Raw genomic sequence first — 20339 nt, forward strand, 5'->3', positions numbered from 1 at the left:
GCAGATTTATCGGATAAGTTTGTTGTGGCTTTGCATAGATATTTTGCAAAAAGTGCTATGGCATATGTCACGAAAAAAAACACCCAAAATAACTTGGCATGGGATTAAATCAAGTGGTAAAGAGTGCGTGTAGCATGTGCGGTAGTGGGATCGATACCCACATTCTCCTAAACACATATGGGCAACTTGTGCATTTTTTATTAGCATCTAAAAATCGATGCAACATATCAAACTATCGAATGCTTAAAAAAATTCAATATAATCACAAGGTCAATCTCAAAGTCAATCAAAATATTACAATTGAATTTCTTAACCCTCTATGGATCCAAACAAACAATAATGTTTTTCAATACCTTTTCCGCTGCTTATCAGTTACATAGTCGTCGAAAGTGCCCTTTCCCATGAAAGCATAGTGGTGCAGCGGAAGCGTGCTGGGCTCAAAGCCCAGGGTTCGTTGCATCGAAACCAGCTTCTGCTAACAAGTATTTTTCATCATTCTTAGCTCGGTTTTAGTTGTCGCAGATTTATCGGCTAAGTTTGTTGTGGCTTTGCATAGATATTTTGCAAAAAGTGCTATGGCCTATTTCGCGATAAACACCCAAACTAAGCCTCTGTAGGATTAGCTCAAGTGGGACAGCACGTGTTTTGCATGTGAATAGTGGAATCGATACGCACATTTTCCAAAGCACATATAGGCAACGAGTGGATTTTTTATTAGCATGTAAAAATAGAGGCAACATATCAACTTAATAATATATTTATAAAAAATCAATATATTCACAATGTCAATCAAAAGATTACAAATGAATTTCTTAACTCTCGATTGATGCAAACAATAAAGAATATTTTTCAATGTATTTTCTGATGCTTCTCAGTTACATAGACGTCGATAATATGCCTTTCCATAAAAGCAGAGTGGCGCAGCGGAAGCGTGCTGGGCCCATAACCCAGAGGTCGATGGATCGAAACCATCCTCTGCTAACAAGTCTTTTTAATCAATCTTAGCTCGGTTTTAGTTATCGCAGATTTATCGGCTAAGTTTGTTGTGGCTTGCATAGATATTTTGCAAAAAGTGCTATGGCCTATTTCGCGATAAACACCCAAAGTAAGCCTCTGTAGGATTAGCTCAAGTGGTAGAGCACCCGTTTTGCATGTGAGAAGTAGTGCAATCGATACCCACATTTTCCAAAGCACATATAGGCAACGAGTGGATTTTTTATTAGCATGTAAAAATAGAGGCAACATATCAACTTATCGAATGTTTATAAAAAATCAATATATTCACAATGTCAATCAAAAGATTACAAATGAATTTCTTAACTCTCGATTGATGCAAACAATGAAAAATATTTTTCAATGTATTTTCTGATGCTTCTCAGTTACATAGACGTCGATAATACGCCTTTCCATAAAAGCAGAGTGGCGCAGCGGAAGCGTGCTGGGCCCATAACCCAGAGGTCTGATGGATCGAAACCATCCTCTGCTAACAAGTCTTTTTCATCAATCTTAGCTCGGTTTTAGTTATCGCAGATTTATCGGATAAGTTTGTTGTGGCTTTGCATAGATATTTTGCAAAAAGTGCTATGGCATATGTCACGAAAAAAAACACCCAAAATAACTTGGCATGGGATTAAATCAAGTGGTAAAGAGTGCGTGTAGCATGTGCGGTAGTGGGATCGATACCAACATTCTCCTAAACACATATGGGCAACTTGTGCATTTTTTATTAGCATCTAAAAATCGATGCAACATATCAAACTATCGAATGCTTAAAAAAATTCAATATAATCACAAGGTCAATCTCAAAGTCAATCAAAATATTACAATTGAATTTCTTAACCCTCTATGGATCCAAACAAACAATAATGTTTTTCAATACCTTTTCCGCTGCTTATCAGTTACATAGTCGTCGAAAGTGCCCTTTCCCATGAAAGCATAGTGGTGCAGCGGAAGCGTGCTGGGCTCAAAGCCCAGGGTTCGTTGCATCGAAACCAGCTTCTGCTAACACGTATTTTTCATCATTCTTAGCTCGGTTTTAGTTGTCGCAGATTTATCGGCTAAGTTTGTTGTGGCTTTGCATAGATATTTTGCAAAAAGTGCTATGGCCTATTTCGCGATAAACACCCAAACTAAGCCTCTGTAGGATTAGCTCAAGTGGGACAGCACGTGTTTTGCATGTGAATAGTGGAATCGATACGCACATTTTCCAAAGCACATATAGGCAACGAGTGGATTTTTTATTAGCATGTAAAAATAGAGGCAACATATCAACTTAATAATATATTTATAAAAAATCAATATATTCACAATGTCAATCAAAAGATTACAAATGAATTTCTTAACTCTCGATTGATGCAAACAATAAAGAATATTTTTCAATGTATTTTCTGATGCTTCTCAGTTACATAGACGTCGATAATATGCCTTTCCATAAAAGCAGAGTGGCGCAGCGGAAGCGTGCTGGGCCCATAACCCTAGAGGTCGATGGATCGAAACCATCCTCTGCTAACAAGTCTTTTTAATCAATCTTAGCTCGGTTTTAGTTATCGCAGATTTATCGGCTAAGTTTGTTGTGGCTTGCATAGATATTTTGCAAAAAGTGCTATGGCCTATTTCGCGATAAACACCCAAACTAAGCCTCTGTAGGATTAGCTCAAGTGGTAGAGCACGTGTTTTGCATGTGAGAAGTAGTGGAATCGATACCCACATTTTCCAAAGCACATATTGGCAACGAGTGGATTTTTTATTAGCATGTAAATATAGAGGCAACATATCAACTTATCGAATGTTTATAAAAAATCAATATGTTCACAATGTCAATCAAAAGATTACAAATGAATTTCTTAACTCTCGATTGATGCAAACAATAAATAATATTTTTCAATGTATTTTCTGATGCTTCTCAGTTAAATAGACGTCGATAATATGCCTTTCCATAAAAGCAGAGTGGCGCAGCGGAAGCGTGCTGGGCCCAAAACCCAGAGGTCGATGGATTGAAACCATCCTCTGCTAACAAGTCTTTTTCATCAATCTTAGCTCGGTTTTAGTTATCGCAGATTTATCGGATAAGTTTGTTGTGGCTTTGCATAGATATTTTGCAAAAAGTGCTATGGCATATGTCACGAAAAAAACACCCAAAATAACTTGGCATGGGATTAAATCAAGTGGTAAAGAGTGCGTGTAGCATGCGCGGTAGTGGGATCGATACCCACATTCTCCTAAACACATATGGGCAACTTGTGCATTTTTTATTAGCATCTAAAAATCGATGCAACATATCAAACTATCGAATGCTTAAAAAAATTCAATATAATCACTAGGTCAATCTCAAGGTCAATCAAAATATTACAATTGAATTTCTTAAACCTCTATGGATCCAAACAAACAATAAGGTTTTTCAATACCTTTTCCGCTGCTTATCAGTTACATAGTCGTCGAAAGTGCCCTTTCCCATGAAAGCAGAGTGGTGCATCGGAAGCGTGCTGGGCTCAAAGCCCAGAGTTCCATGAATCGAAACCATCCACTGCTAACAAGTGTTTTTCATCATTCTTAGCTCGGTTTTAGTTATCGCAGATTTATCGGCTAAGTTTTCTCTGGCTTTGCATAGATATTTTGCAAAAAGTGCTATGGCCTATTTCGCGAAAAACACCCAAAGTAAGCCTCTGTAGGATTAGCTCAAGTGGTAGAGCACCTGTTTTTCATGTGCTAAGTAGTGAAATCGATACGCACATTTTCCAAAGCACATATAGGCAACGAGTGGATTTTTTATTAGCATGTAAAAATAGAGGCAACATATCAACTTAATAATATATTTATAAAAAATCAATATATTCACAATGTCAATAAAAAGATTACAAATGAATTTCTTAACTCTCGATTGATGCAAACAATAAAGAATATTTTTCAATGTATTTTCTGATGCTTCTCAGTTACATAGACGTCGATAATATGCCTTTCCATAAAAGCAGAGTGGCGCAGCGGAAGCGTGCTGGGCCCATAACCCAGAGGTCGATGGATTGAAACCATCCTCTGCTAACAAGTCTTTTTAATCAATCTTAGCTCGGTTTTAGCTATCGCAGATTTATCGGCTAAGTTTGTTGTGGCTTGCATAAATATTTTGCAAAAAGTGCTATGGCCTATTTCGCGATAAACACCCAAACTAAGCCTCTGTAGGATTAGCTCAAGTGGTAGAGCACGTGTTTTGCATGTGAGAAGTAGTGGAATCGATACCCACATTTTCCAAAGCACATATTGGCAACGAGTGGATTTTTTATTAGCATGTAAATATAGAGGAAACATATCAACTTATCGAATGTTTATAAAAAATCAATATGTTCACAATGTCAATCAAAAGATTACAAATGAATTTCTTATCTCTCGATTGATGCAAACAATAAAGAATATTTTTCAATGTATTTTCTGATGCTTCTCAGTTACATAGACGTCGATAATCTGCCTTTCCATAAAAGCAGAGTGGCGCAGCGGAAGCGTGCTGGGCCCATAACCCAGAGGTCGATGGATCGAAACCATTCTCTGCTAACAAGTCTTTTTCATCAATCTTAGCTCGGTTTTAGTTATCGCAGATTTATCGGCTAAGTTTGTTGTGGCTTGCATAGATGTTTTGCAAAAAGTGCTATGGCCTATTTCACGATAAACACCCAAACTAAGCCTCTGTAGGATTAGCTCAAGTGGTAGAGCACGTGTTTTGCATGTGAGAAGTAGTGGAATCGATACCCACATTTTCCAAAGCACATATTGGCAACGAGTGGATTTTTTACTAGCATGTAAATATAGAGGCAACATATCAACTTATCGAATGTTTATAAAAAAATCAATATGTTCACAATGTCAATCAAAAGATTACAAATTAATTTCTTAACTCTCGATTGATGCAAACAATAAATAATATTTTTCAATGTATTTTCTGATGCTTCTCAGTTAAATAGACGTCGATAATATGCCTTTCCATAAAAGCAGAGTGGCGCAGCGGAAGCGTGCTGGGCCCAAAACCCAGAGGTCGATGGATTGAAACCATCCTCTGCTAACAAGTCTTTTTAATCAATCTTAGCTCGGTTTTAGTTATCGCAGATTTATCGGCTAAGTTTGTTGTGTCTTTGCATAGATATTTTGCAAAAAGTGCTATGGCCTATTTCGCGATAAACACCCAAAGTAAGCCTCTGTAGGATTAGCTCAAGTGGTAGAGCACCCGTTTTGCATGTGAGAAGTAGTGCAATCGATACCCACATTTTCCAAAGCACATATAGGCAACGAGTGGATTTTTTATTAGCATGTAAAAATAGAGGCAACATATCAACTTATCGAATGTTTATAAAAAATCAATATATTCACAATGTCAATCAAAAGATTACAAATGAATTTCTTAACTCTCGATTGATGCAAACAATGAAAAATATTTTTCAATGTATTTTCTGATGCTTCTCAGTTACATAGACGTCGATAATACGCCTTTCCATAAAAGCAGAGTGGCGCAGCGGAAGCGTGCTGGGCCCATAACCCAGAGGTCGATGGATCGAAACCATACTCTGCTAACAAGTCTTTTTCATCAATCTTAGCTCGGTTTTAGTTATCGCAGATTTATCGGATAAGTTTGTTGTGGCTTTGCATAGATATTTTGCAAAAAGTGCTATGGCATATGTCACGAAAAAAACACCCAAAATAACTTGGCATGGGATTAAATCAAGTGGTAAAGAGTGCGTGTAGCATGTGCGGTAGTGGGATCGATACCCACATTCTCCTAAACACATATGGGCAACTTGTGCATTTTTTATTAGCATCTAAAAATCGATGCAACATATCAAACTATCGAATGCTTAAAAAAATTCAATATAATCACAAGGTCAATCTCAAAGTCAATCAAAATATTACAATTGAATTTCTTAACCCTCTATGGATCCAAACAAACAATAATGTTTTTCAATACCTTTTCCGCTGCTTATCAGTTACATAGTCGTCGAAAGTGCCCTTTCCCATGAAAGCATAGTGGTGCAGCGGAAGCGTGCTGGGCTCAAAGCCCAGGGTTCGTTGCATCGAAACCAGCTTCTGCTAACACGTATTTTTCATCATTCTTAGCTCGGTTTTAGTTGTCGCAGATTTATCGGCTAAGTTTGTTGTGGCTTTGCATAGATATTTTGCAAAAAGTGCTATGGCCTATTTCGCGATAAACACCCAAACTAAGCCTCTGTAGGATTAGCTCAAGTGGGACAGCACGTGTTTTGCATGTGAATAGTGGAATCGATACGCACATTTTCCAAAGCACATATAGGCAACGAGTGGATTTTTTATTAGCATGTAAAAATAGAGGCAACATATCAACTTAATAATATATTTATAAAAAATCAATATATTCACAATGTCAATCAAAAGATTACAAATGAATTTCTTAACTCTCGATTGATGCAAACAATAAAGAATATTTTTCAATGTATTTTCTGATGCTTCTCAGTTACATAGACGTCGATAATATGCCTTTCCATAAAAGCAGAGTGGCGCAGCGGAAGCGTGCTGGGCCCATAACCCAGAGGTCGATGGATCGAAACCATCCTCTGCTAACAAGTCTTTTTAATCAATCTTAGCTCGGTTTTAGTTATCGCAGATTTATCGGCTAAGTTTGTTGTGGCTTGCATAGATATTTTGCAAAAAGTGCTATGGCCTATTTCGCGATAAACACCCAAAGTAAGCCTCTGTAGGATTAGCTCAAGTGGTAGAGCACCCGTTTTGCATGTGAGAAGTAGTGCAATCGATACCTACATTTTCCAAAGCACATATAGGCAACGAGTGGATTTTTTATTAGCATGTAAAAATAGAGGCAACATATCAACTTATCGAATGTTTATAAAAAATCAATATATTCACAATGTCAATCAAAAGATTACAAATGAATTTCTTAACTCTCGATTGATGCAAACAATGAAAAATATTTTTCAATGTATTTTCTGATGCTTCTCAGTTACATAGACGTCGATAATACGCCTTTCCATAAAAGCAGAGTGGTGCAGCGGAAGCGTGCTGGGCCCATAACCCAGAGGTCTGATGGATCGAAACCATCCTCTGCTAACAAGTCTTTTTCATCAATCTTAGCTCGGTTTTAGTTATCGCAGATTTATCGGATAAGTTTGTTGTGGCTTTGCATAGATATTTTGCAAAAAGTGCTATGGCATATGTCACGAAAAAAACACCCAAAATAACTTGGCATGGGATTAAATCAAGTGGTAAAGAGTGCGTGTAGCATGTGCGGTAGTGGGATCGATACCCACATTCTCCTAAACACATATGGGCAACTTGTGCATTTTTTATTAGCATCTAAAAATCGATGCAACATATCAAACTATCGAATGCTTAAAAAAATTCAATATAATCACAAGGTCAATCTCAAAGTCAATCAAAATATTACAATTGAATTTCTTAACCCTCTATGGATCCAAACAAACAATAATGTTTTTCAATACCTTTACCGCTGCTTATCAGTTACATAGTCGTCGAAAGTGCCCTTTCCCATGAAAGCATAGTGGTGCAGCGGAAGCGTGCTGGGCTCAAAGCCCAGGGTTCGTTGCATCGAAACCAGCTTCTGCTAACACGTATTTTTCATCATTCTTAGCTCGGTTTTAGTAGTCGCAGATTTATCGGCTAAGTTTGTTGTGGCTTTGCATAGATATTTTGCAAAAAGTGCTATGGCCTATTTCGCGATAAACACCCAAACTAAGCCTCTGTAGGATTAGCTCAAGTGGGACAGCACGTGTTTTGCATGTGAATAGTGGAATCGATACGCACATTTTCCAAAGCACATATAGGCAACGAGTGGATTTTTTATTAGCATGTAAAAATAGAGGCAACATATCAACTTAATAATATATTTATAAAAAATCAATATATTCACAATGTCAATCAAAAGATTACAAATGAATTTCTTAACTCTCGATTGATGCAAACAATAAAGAATATTTTTCAATGTATTTTCTGATGCTTCTCAGTTACATAGACGTCGATAATATGCCTTGCCATAAAAGCAGAGTGGCGCAGCGGAAGCGTGCTGGGCCCATAACCCAGAGGTCGATGGATCGAAACCATCCTCTGCTAACAAGTCTTTTTAATCAATCTTAGCTCGGTTTTAGTTATCGCAGATTTATCGGCTAAGTTTGTTGTGGCTTGCATAGATATTTTGCAAAAAGTGCTATGGCCTATTTCGCGATAAACACCCAAACTAAGCCTCTGTAGGATTAGCTCAAGTGGTAGAGCACGTGTTTTGCATGTGAGAAGTAGTGGAATCGATACCCACATTTTCCAAAGCACATATTGGCAACGAGTGGATTTTTTATTAGCATGTAAATATAGAGGCAACATATCAACTTATCGAATGTTTATAAAAAATCAATATGTTCACAATGTCAATCAAAAGATTACAAATGAATTTCTTAACTCTCGATTGATGCAAACAATAAATAATATTTTTCAATGTATTTTCTGATGCTTCTCAGTTAAATAGACGTCGATAATATGCCTTTCCATAAAAGCAGAGTGGCGCAGCGGAAGCGTGCTGGGCCCAAAACCCAGAGGTCGATGGATTGAAACCATCCTCTGCTAACAAGTCTTTTTAATCAATCTTAGCTCGGTTTTAGTTATCGCAGATTTATCGGCTAAGTTTGTTGTGTCTTTGCATAGATATTTTGCAAAAAGTGCTATGGCCTATTTCGCGATAAACACCCAAAGTAAGCCTCTGTAGGATTAGCTCAAGTGGTAGAGCACGTGTTTTGCATGTGAGAAGTAGTGCAATCGATACCCACATTTTCCAAAGCACATATAGGCAACGAGTGGATTTTTTATTAGCATGTAAAAATAGAGGCAACATATCAACTTATCGAATGTTTATAAAAAATCAATATATTCACAATGTCAATCAAAAGATTACAAATGAATTTCCTAACCATCGATTGATGCAAACAATAAAGAATATTTTTCAATGTATTTTCTGATGCTTCTCAGTTACATAGACGTCGATAATCTGCCTTTCCATAAAAGCAGAGTGGCGCAGCGGAAGCGTGCTGGGCCCATAACCCAGAGGTCGAAAGATCGAAACCATCCTCTGCTAACAAGTCTGTTTAATCAATCTTAGCTCGGTTTTAGTTATTGCAGATTTATCGGCTAAGTTTGTTGTGGCATTGCATAGATATTTTGCAAAAAGTGCTATGGCCTATTTCGCGATAAACACCCAAACTAAGCCTCTGTAGGATTAGCTCAAGTGGTAGAGCACGTGTTTTGCATGTGAGAAGTAGTGGAATCGATACCCACATTTTCCAAAGCACATATAGGCAACGAGTGGATTTTTTATTAGCATGTAAACATAGACGCAACATATCAAGTTATCGAATGTTTATAAAAAATCAATATGTTCACAATGTCAATCAAAAGATTACAAATGAATTTCTTAACTCTCAATTGATGCAAACAATAAAGAATATTTTTCAATGTATTTTCTGATGCTTCTCAGTTAAATAGACGTCGATAATATGCCTTTCCATAAAAGCAGAGTGGCGCAGCGGAAGCGTGCTGGGCCCATAACCCAGAGGTCGATGGATCGAAACCATCCTCTGCTAACAAGTCTTTTTCATCAATCTTAGCTCGGTTTTAGTTATCGCAGATTTATCGGATAAGTTTGTTGTGGCTTTGCATAGATATTTTGCAAAAAGTGCTATGGCATATGTCACGAAAAAAACACCCAAAATAACTTGGCATGGGATTAAATCAAGTGGTAAAGAGTGCGTGTAGCATGCGCGGTAGTGGGATCGATACCCACATTCTCCTAAACACATATGGGCAACTTGTGCATTTTTTATTAGCATCTAAAAATCGATGCAACATATCAAACTATCGAATGCTTAAAAAAATTCAATATAATCACTAGGTCAATCTCAAGGTCAATCAAAATATTACAATTGAATTTCTTAAACCTCTATGGATCCAAACAAACAATAAGGTTTTTCAATACCTTTTCCGCTGCTTATCAGTTACATAGTCGTCGAAAGTGCCCTTTCCCATGAAAGCAGAGTGGTGCATCGGAAGCGTGCTGGGCTCAAAGCCCAGAGTTCGATGAATCGAAACCATCCACTGCTAACAAGTGTTTTTCATCATTCTTAGCTCGGTTTTAGTTATCGCAGATTTATCGGCTAAGTTTTCTCTGGCTTTGCATAGATATTTTGCAAAAAGTGCTATGGCCTATTTCGCGAAAAACACCCAAAGTAAGCCTCTGTAGGATTAGCTCAAGTGGTAGAGCACCTGTTTTTCATGTGCTAAGTAGTGGAATCGATACGCACATTTTCCAAAGCACATATAGGCAACGAGTGGATTTTTTATTAGCATGTAAAAATAGAGGCAACATATCAACTTAATAATATATTTATAAAAAATCAATATATTCACAATGTCAATAAAAAGATTACAAATGAATTTCTTAACTCTCGATTGATGCAAACAATAAAGAATATTTTTCAATGTATTTTCTGATGCTTCTCAGTTACATAGACGTCGATAATATGCCTTTCCATAAAAGCAGAGTGGCGCAGCGGAAGCGTGCTGGGCCCATAACCCAGAGGTCGATGGATTGAAACCATCCTCTGCTAACAAGTCTTTTTAATCAATCTTAGCTCGGTTTTAGCTATCGCAGATTTATCGGCTAAGTTTGTTGTGGCTTGCATAGATATTTTGCAAAAAGTGCTATGGCCTATTTCGCGATAAACACCCAAACTAAGCCTCTGTAGGATTAGCTCAAGTGGTAGAGCACGTGTTTTGCATGTGAGAAGTAGTGGAATCGATACCCACATTTTCCAAAGCACATATTGGCAACGAGTGGATTTTTTATTAGCATGTAAATATAGAGGAAACATATCAACTTATCGAATGTTTATAAAAAATCAATATGTTCACAATGTCAATCAAAAGATTACAAATGAATTTCTTATCTCTCGATTGATGCAAACAATAAAGAATATTTTTCAATGTATTTTCTGATGCTTCTCAGTTACATAGACGTCGATAATCTGCCTTTCCATAAAAGCAGAGTGGCGCAGCGGAAGCGTGCTGGGCCCATAACCCAGAGGGCGATGGATCGAAACCATTCTCTGCTAACAAGTCTTTTTCATCAATCTTAGCTCGGTTTTAGTTATCGCAGATTTATCGGCTAAGTTTGTTGTGGCTTGCATAGATGTTTTGCAAAAAGTGCTATGGCCTATTTCACGATAAACACCCAAACTAAGCCTCTGTAGGATTAGCTCAAGTGGTAGAGCACGTGTTTTGCATGTGAGAAGTAGTGGAATCGATACCCACATTTTCCAAAGCACATATTGGCAACGAGTGGATTTTTTACTAGCATGTAAATATAGAGGCAACATATCAACTTATCGAATGTTTATAAAAAAATCAATATGTTCACAATGTCAATCAAAAGATTACAAATGAATTTCTTAACTCTCGATTGATGCAAACAATGAAAAATATTTTTCAATGTATTTTCTGATGCTTCTCAGTTAAATAGACGTCGATAATATGCCTTTCCATAAAAGCAGAGTGGCGCAGCGGAAGCGTGCTGGGCCCAAAACCCAGAGGTCGATGGATTGAAACCATCCTCTGCTAACAAGTCTTTTTAATCAATCTTAGCTCGGTTTTAGTTATCGCAGATTTATCGGATAAGTTTGTTGTGGCTTTGCATAGATATTTTGCAAAAAGTGCTATGGCATATGTCACGAAAAAAAACACCCAAAATAACTTGGCATGGGATTAAATCAAGTGGTAAAGAGTGCGTGTAGCATGTGCGGTAGTGGGATCGATACCCACATTCTCCTAAACACATATGGGCAACTTGTGCATTTTTTATTAGCATCTAAAAATCGATGCAACATATCAAACTATCGAATGCTTAAAAAAATTCAATATAATCACAAGGTCAATCTCAAAGTCAATCAAAATATTACAATTGAATTTCTTAACCCTCTATGGATCCAAACAAACAATAATGTTTTTCAATACCTTTTCCGCTGCTTATCAGTTACATAGTCGTCGAAAGTGCCCTTTCCCATGAAAGCATAGTGGTGCAGCGGAAGCGTGCTGGGCTCAAAGCCCAGGGTTCGTTGCATCGAAACCAGCTTCTGCTAACACGTATTTTTCATCATTCTTAGCTCGGTTTTAGTTGTCGCAGATTTATCGGCTAAGTTTGTTGTGGCTTTGCATAGATATTTTGCAAAAAGTGCTATGGCCTATTTCGCGATAAACACCCAAACTAAGCCTCTGTAGGATTAGCTCAAGTGGGACAGCACGTGTTTTGCATGTGAATAGTGGAATCGATACGCACATTTTCCAAAGCACATATAGGCAACGAGTGGATTTTTTATTAGCATGTAAAAATAGAGGCAACATATCAACTTAATAATATATTTATAAAAAATCAATATATTCACAATGTCAATCAAAAGATTACAAATGAATTTCTTAACTCTCGATTGATGCAAACAATAAAGAATATTTTTCAATGTATTTTCTGATGCTTCTCAGTTACATGGACGTCGATAATATGCCTTTCCATAAAAGCAGAGTGGCCCAGCGGAAGCGTGCTGGGCCCATAACCCAGAGGTCGATGGATCGAAACCATCCTCTGCTAACAAGTCTTTTTAATCAATCTTAGCTCGGTTTTAGTTATCGCAGATTTATCGGCTAAGTTTGTTGTGGCTTGCATAGATATTTTGCAAAAAGTGCTATGGCCTATTTCGCGATAAACACCCAAACTAAGCCTCTGTAGGATTAGCTCAAGTGGTAGAGCACGTGTTTTGCATGTGAGAAGTAGTGGAATCGATACCCACATTTTCCAAAGCACATATTGGCAACGAGTGGATTTTTTATTAGCATGTAAATATAGAGGCAACATATCAACTTATCGAATGTTTATAAAAAATCAATATGTTCACAATGTCAATCAAAAGATTACAAATTAATTTCTTAACTCTCGATTGATGCAAACAATGAAGAATATTTTTCAATGTATTTTCTGATGCTTCTCAGTTACATAGACGTCGATAATCTGCCTTTCCATAAAAGCAGAGTGGCGCAGCGGAAGCGTGCTGGGCCCATAACCCAGAGGTTGATGGATCGAAACCATCCTCTGCTAACAAGTCTTTTTCATCAATCTTAGCTCGGTTTTAGTTATCGCAGATTTATCGGCTAAGTTTGTTGTGGGTTTGCATGATATTTTGCAAAAAGTGCTATGGCATATGTCACGAAAAAAAACACCCAAAATAACTTGGCATGGGATTAAATCAAGTGGTAAAGAGTGCGTGTAGCATGCGCGGTAGTGGGATCGATACCCACATTCTCCTAAACACATATGGGCAACTTGTGCATTTTTTATTAGCATCTAAAAATCGATGCAACATATCAAACTATCAAATGCTTAAAAAAATTCAATATAATCACAAGGTCAATCTCAAAGTCAATCAAAATATTACAATTGAATTTCTTAACCCTCTATGGATCCAAACAAACAATAATGTTTTTCAATACCTTTTCCGCTGCTTATCAGTTACATAGTCGTCGAAAGTGCCCTTTCCCATGAAAGCATAGTGGTGCAGCGGAAGCGTGCTGGGCTCAAAGCCCAGGGTTCGTTGCATCGAAACCAGCTTCTGCTAACAAGTATTTTTCATCATTCTTAGCTCGGTTTTAGTTGTCGCAGATTTATCGGCTAAGTTTGTTGTGGCTTTGCATTGATATTTTGCAAAAAGTGCTATGGCCTATTTCGCGATAAACACCCAAACTAAGCCTCTGTAGGATTAGCTCAAGTGGGACAGCACGTGTTTTGCATGTGAATAGTGGAATCGATACGCACATTTTCCAAAGCACATATAGGCAACGAGTGGATTTTTTATTAGCATGTAAAAATAGAGGCAACATATCAACTTAATAATATATTTATAAAAAATCAATATATTCACAATGTCAATCAAAAGATTACAAATGAATTTCTTAACTCTCGATTGATGCAAACAATAAACAATATTTTTCAATGTATTTTCTGATGCTTCTCAGTTACATGGACGTCGATAATATGCCTTTCCATAAAAGCAGAGTGGCCCAGCGGAAGCGTGCTGGGCCCATAACCCAGAGGTCGATGGATCGAAACCATCCTCTGCTAACAAGTCTTTTTAATCAATCTTAGCTCGGTTTTAGTTATCGCAGATTTATCGGCTAAGTTTGTTGTGGCTTGCATAGATATTTTGCAAAAAGTGCTATGGCCTATTTCGCGATAAACACCCAAACTAAGCCTCTGTAGGATTATCTCAAGTGGTAGAGCACGTGTTTTGCATGTGAGAAGTAGTGGAATCGATACCCACATTTTCCAAAGCACATATTGGCAACGAGTGGATTTTTTATTAGCATGTAAATATAGAGGAAACATATCAACTTATCGAATGTTTATAAAAAATCAATATGTTCACAATGTCAATCAAAAGATTACAAATTAATTTCTTAACTCTCGATTGATGCAAACAATGAAGAATATTTTTCAATGTATTTTCTGATGCTTCTCAGTTACATAGACGTCGATAATCTGCCTTTCCATAAAAGCAGAGTGGCGCAGCGGAAGCGTGCTGGGCCCATAACCCAGAGGTTGATGGATCGAAACAATCCTCTGCTAACAAGTCTTTTTCATCAATCTTAGCTCGGTTTTAGTTATCGCAGATTTATCGGCTAAGTTTGTTGTGGCTTTGCATGATATTTTGCAAAAAGTGCTATGGCATATGTCACGAAAAAAAACACCCAAAATAACTTGGCATGGGATTAAATCAAGTGGTAAAGAGTGCGTGTAGCATGCGCGGTAGTGGGATCGATACCCACATTCTCCTAAACACATATGGGCAACTTGTGCATTTTTTATTAGCATCTAAAAATCGATGCAACATATCAAACTATCGAATGCTTAAAAAAATTCAATATAATCACAAGGTCAATCTCAAAGTCAATCAAAATATTACAATTGAATTTCTTAACCCTCTATGGATCCAAACAAACAATAATGTTTTTCAATACCTTTTCCGCTGCTTATCAGTTACATAGTCGTCGAAAGTGCCCTTTCCCATGAAAGCATAGTGGTGCAGCGGAAGCGTGCTGGGCTCAAAGCCCAGGGTTCGTTGCATCGAAACCAGCTTCTGCTAACAAGTATTTTTCATCATTCTTAGCTCGGTTTTAGTTGTCGCAGATTTATCGGCTAAGTTTGTTGTGGCTTTGCATTGATATTTTGCAAAAAGTGCTATGGCCTATTTCGCGATAAACACCCAAACTAAGCCTCTGTAGGATTAGCTCAAGTGGGACAGCACGTGTTTTGCATGTGAATAGTGGAATCGATATGCACATTTTCCAAAGCACATATAGGCAACGAGTGGATTTTTTATTAGCATGTAAAAATAGAGGGAACATATCAACTTAATAATATATTTATAAAAAATCAATATATTCACAATGTCAATCAAAAGATTACAAATGAATTTCTTAACTCTCGATTGATGCAAACAATAAACAATATTTTTCAATGTATTTTCTGATGCTTCTCAGTTACATAGACGTCGATAATATGCCTTTCCATAAAAGCAAAGTGGCGCAGCAGAAGCGTGCTGGGCCCATAACCCAGAGGTCGATGGATCGAAACCATCCTCTGCTAACAAGTCTTTTTAATCAATCTTAGCTCGGTTTTAGTTATCGCAGATTTATCGGCTAAGTTTGTTGTGGCTTGCATAGATATTTTGCAAAAAGTGCTATGGCCTATTTCGCGATAAACACCCAAACTAAGCCTCTGTAGGATTAGCTCAAGTGGTAGAGCACGTGTTTTGCATGTGAGAAGTAGTGGAATCGATACCCACATTTTCCAAAGCACATATTGGCAACGAGTGGATTTTTTATTAGCATGTAAATATAGAGGCAACATATCAACTTATCGAATGTTTATAAAAAATCAATATGTTCACAATGTCAATCAAAAGATTACAAATGAATTTCTTAACTCTCGATTGATGCAAACAATAAATAATATTTTTCAATGTATTTTCTGATGCTTCTCAGTTAAATAGACGTCGATAATATGCCTTTCCTTAAAAGCAGAGTGGCGCAGCGGAAGCGTGCTGGGCCCAAAACCCAGAGGTCGATGGATTGAAACCATCCTCTGCTAACAAGTCTTTTTCATCATTCTTAGCTCGGTTTTAGTTGTCGCAGATTTATCGGCTAAGTTTGTTGTGGCTTTGCATAGATATTTTGCAAAAAGTGCTATGGCCTATTTCGCGATAAACACCCAAACTAAGCCTCTGTAGGATTAGCTCAAGTGGGACAGCACGTGTTTTGCATGTGAATAGTGGAATCGATACGCACATTTTCCAAAGCACATATAGGCAACGAGTGGATTTTTTTATTAGCATGTAAAAATAGAGGCAACATATCAACTTAATAATATATTTATAAAAAATCAATATATTCACAATGTCAATCAAAAGATTACAAATGAATTTCTTAACTCTCGATTGATGCAAACAATAAACAATATTTTTCAATGTATTTTCTGATGCTTCTCAGTTACATGGACGTCGATAATATGCCTTTCCATAAAAGCAGAGCGGCCCAGCGGAAGCGTGCTGGGCCCATAACCCAGAGGTCGATGGATCGAAACCATCCTCTGCTAACAAGTCTTTTTAATCAATCTTAGCTCGGTTTTAGTTATCGCAGATTTATCGGCTAAGTTTGTTGTGTCTTTGCATAGATATTTTGCAAAAAGTGCTATGGCCTATTTCGCGATAAACACCCAAAGTAAGCCTCTGTAGGATTAGCTCAAGTGGTAGAGCACCTGTTTTGCATGTGAGAAGTAGTGCAATCGATAGCCACATTTTCCAAAGCACATATAGGCAACGAGTGGATTTTTTATTAGCATGTAAAAATAGAGGCAACATATCAACTTATCGAATGTTTATAAAAAATCAATATATGCACAATGTCAATCAAAAGATTACAAATGAATTTCTTAACTCTCGATTGATGCAAACAATGAAGAATATTTTTCAATGTATTTTCTGATGCTTCTCAGTTACATAGACGTCGATAATCTGCCTTTCCATGAAAGCAGAGTGGCGCAGCGGAAGCGTGCTGGGCCCATAACCCAGAGGTCGATGGATCGAAACCATCCTCTGCTAACAAGTCTTTTTAATCAATCTTAGCTCGGTTTTAGTTATCGCAGATTTATCGGCTAAGTTTGTTGTGGCTTTGCATAGATATTTTGCAAAAAGTGCTATGGCATATGTCACGAAAAAAAACACCCAAAATAAATTGGCATTGGATTAAATCAAGTGGTAAAGAGTGCGTGTAGCATGCGCGGTAGTGGGATCGATACCCACATTCTCCTAAACACATATGGGCAACTGTGCATTTTTTATTAGCATCTAAAAATCGATGCAACATATCAAACTATCGAATGCTTAAAAAAATTCAATATAATCACAAGGTCAATCTCAAAGTCAATCAAAATATTACAATTGAATTTCTTAACCCTCTATGGATCCAAACAAACAATAATGTTTTTCAATACCTTTTCCGCTGCTTATCAGTTACATAGTCGTCGAAAGTGCCCTTTCCCATGAAAGCAGAGTGGTGCATCGGAAACGTGCTGGGCTCAAAGCCCAGGGTTCGATGCATTGAAACCATCCACTGCTAACACGTATTTTTCATCATTCTTAGCTCGGTTTTAGTTATCGCAGATTTATCGGCTAAGTTTGTTGTGGCTTTGCATAGATATTTTGCAAAAGTGCTATGGCCTATTTCGCGATAAACACCCAAACTAAGCCACGGTAGGATTAGCTCAAGTGGGACAGCACGTGTTTTGCATGTGAGTAGTGGAATCGATACCCACATTTTCCAAAGCACATATAGGCAACGAGTGGATTTTTTATTAGCATGTAAAAATAGAGGCAACATATCAACTTATCGAATGTTTATAAAAAATCAATATGTTCACAATGTCAATCAAAAGATTACAAATGAATTTCTTAACTCTCGATTGATGCAAACAATGAAGAATATTTTTCAATGTATTTTCTGATGCTTCTCAGTTAAATAGACGTCGATAATATGCCTTTCCATAAAAGCAGAGTGGCGCAGCGGAAGCGTGCTGGGCCCAAAACCCAGAGGTCGATGGATTGAAACCATCCTCTGCTAACAAGTCTTTTTAATCAATCTTAGCTCGGTTTTAGTTATCGCAGATTTATCGGCTAAGTTTGTTGTGTCTTTGCATAGATATTTTGCAAAAAGTGCTATGGCCTATTTCGCGATAAACACCCAAAGTAAGCCTCTGTAGGATTAGCTCAAGTGGTAGAGCACCTGTTTTGCATGTGAGAAGTAGTGCAATCGATAGCCACATTTTCCAAAGCACATATAGGCAACGAGTGGATTTTTTATTAGCATGTAAAAATAGAGGCAACATATCAACTTATCGAATGTTTATAAAAAATCAATATATTCACATTGTCAATCAAAAGATTACAAATGAATTTCTTAACTCTCGATTGATGCAAACAATGAAGAATATTTTTCAATGTATTTTCTGATGCTTCTCAGTTACATAGACGTCGATAATCTGCCTTTCCATAAAAGCAGAGTGGCGCAGCGGAAGCGTGCTGGGCCCATAACCCAGAGGTCGATGGATCGAAACCATCCTCTGCTAACAAGTCTTTTTAATCAATCTTAGCTCGGTTTTAGTTATCGCAGATTTATCGGCTAAGTCTGTTGTGGCTTTGCATAGATATTTTGCAAAAAGTGCTATGGCATATGTCACGAAAAAAAACACCCAAAATGAATTGGCATTGGATTAAATCAAGTGGTAAAGAGTGCGTGTAGCATGCGCGGTAGTGGGATCAATACCCACATTCTCCTAAACACATATGGGCAACTGTGCATTTTTTATTAGCATCTAAAAATCGATGCAACATATCAAACTATCGAATGCTTAAAAAAATTCAATATAATCACAAGGTCAATCTCAAAGTCAATCAAAATATTACAATTGAATTTCTTAACCCTCTATGGATCCAAACAAACAATACTGTTTTTCAATACCTTTTCCGCTGCTTATCAGTTACATAGTCGTCGAAAGTGCCCTTTCCCATGAAAGCAGAGTGGTGCATCGGAAACGTGCTGGGCTCAAAGCCCAGGGTTCGATGCATCGAAACCATCCACTGCTAACACGTATTTTTCATCATTCTTAGCTCGGTTTTAGTTATCGCAGATTTATCGGCTAAGTTTGTTGTGGCTTTGCATAGATATTTTGCAAAAGTGCTATGGCCTATTTCGCGATAAACACCCAAACTAAGCCACGGTAGGATTAGCTCAAGTGGGACAGCACGTGTTTTGCATGTGAGTAGTGGAATCGATACCCACATTTTCCAAAGCACATATAGGCAACGAGTGGATTTTTTATTAGCATGTAAAAATAGAGGCAACATATCAACTTATCGAATGTTTATAAAAAATCAATATGTTCACAATGTCAATCAAAAGATTACAAATGAATTTCTTAACTCTCGATTGATGCAAACAATAAAGAATATTTTTCAATGTATTTTCTGATGCTTCTCAGTTACATAGACGTCGATAATATGCCTTTCCATAAAAGCAGAGTGGCGCAGCGGAAGCGTGCTGGGCCCATAACCCAGAGGTCGATGGATCGAAACCATCCTCTGCTAACAAGTCTTTTTAATCAATCTTAGCTCGGTTTTAGTTATCGCAGATTTATCGGCTAAGTTTGTTGTGGCTTGCATAGATATTTTGCAAAAAGTGCTATGGCCTATTTCGCGATAAACACCCAAACTAAGCCTCTGTAGGATTAGCTCAAGTGGTAGAGCACGTGTTTTGCATGTGAGAAGTAGTGGAATCGATACCCACATTTTCCAAAGCACATATTGGCAACGAGTGGATTTTTTATTAGCATGTAAATATAGAGGCAACATATCAACTTATCGAATGTTTATAAAAAATCAATATGTTCACAATGTCAATCAAAAGATTACAAATGAATTTCTTAACTCTCGATTGATGCAAACAATGAAGAATATTTTTCAATGTATTTTCTGATGCTTCTCAGTTAAATAGACGTCGATAATATGCCTTTCCATAAAAGCAGAGTGGCGCAGCGGAAGCGTGCTGGGCCCAAAACCCAGAGGTCGATGGATTGAAACCATCCTCTGCTAACAAGTCTTTTTAATCAATCTTAGCTCGGTTTTAGTTATCGCAGATTTATCGGCTAAGTTTGTTGTGTCTTT

General features: G+C 37.4%; 6 non-coding genes across 6 annotated transcripts; all 6 read left to right on the forward strand.

Moving 5' to 3' along the window:
• Positions 1–6497: 6497 nt before the first annotated feature.
• TRNAM-CAU (transfer RNA methionine (anticodon CAU)) lies at positions 6498–6569 on the forward strand. The gene has a single exon. It is a non-coding gene; the product is annotated as a tRNA-Met (tRNA).
• Positions 6570–8022: 1453 nt separating this feature from the next.
• Positions 8023–8094, forward strand: TRNAM-CAU (transfer RNA methionine (anticodon CAU)). Its single transcript has one exon. It is a non-coding gene; the product is annotated as a tRNA-Met (tRNA).
• A 1442-nt stretch (positions 8095–9536) lies between these two features.
• Positions 9537–9608, forward strand: TRNAM-CAU (transfer RNA methionine (anticodon CAU)). Its single transcript has one exon. It is a non-coding gene; the product is annotated as a tRNA-Met (tRNA).
• A 7542-nt stretch (positions 9609–17150) lies between these two features.
• TRNAM-CAU (transfer RNA methionine (anticodon CAU)) lies at positions 17151–17222 on the forward strand. Its single transcript has one exon. It is a non-coding gene; the product is annotated as a tRNA-Met (tRNA).
• A 1451-nt stretch (positions 17223–18673) lies between these two features.
• TRNAM-CAU (transfer RNA methionine (anticodon CAU)) lies at positions 18674–18745 on the forward strand. Its single transcript has one exon. It is a non-coding gene; the product is annotated as a tRNA-Met (tRNA).
• A 946-nt stretch (positions 18746–19691) lies between these two features.
• Positions 19692–19763, forward strand: TRNAM-CAU (transfer RNA methionine (anticodon CAU)). Its single transcript has one exon. It is a non-coding gene; the product is annotated as a tRNA-Met (tRNA).
• Positions 19764–20339: the final 576 nt, after the last annotated feature.

This window comes from Petromyzon marinus, chromosome 24 (assembly GCF_048934315.1).
Source record: "Petromyzon marinus isolate PM22_M1 ecotype Great Lakes invasive population chromosome 24, UKy_Petmar_22M1.pri1.0, whole genome shotgun sequence".
NCBI lineage: Eukaryota > Metazoa > Chordata > Hyperoartia > Petromyzontiformes > Petromyzontidae > Petromyzon > Petromyzon marinus.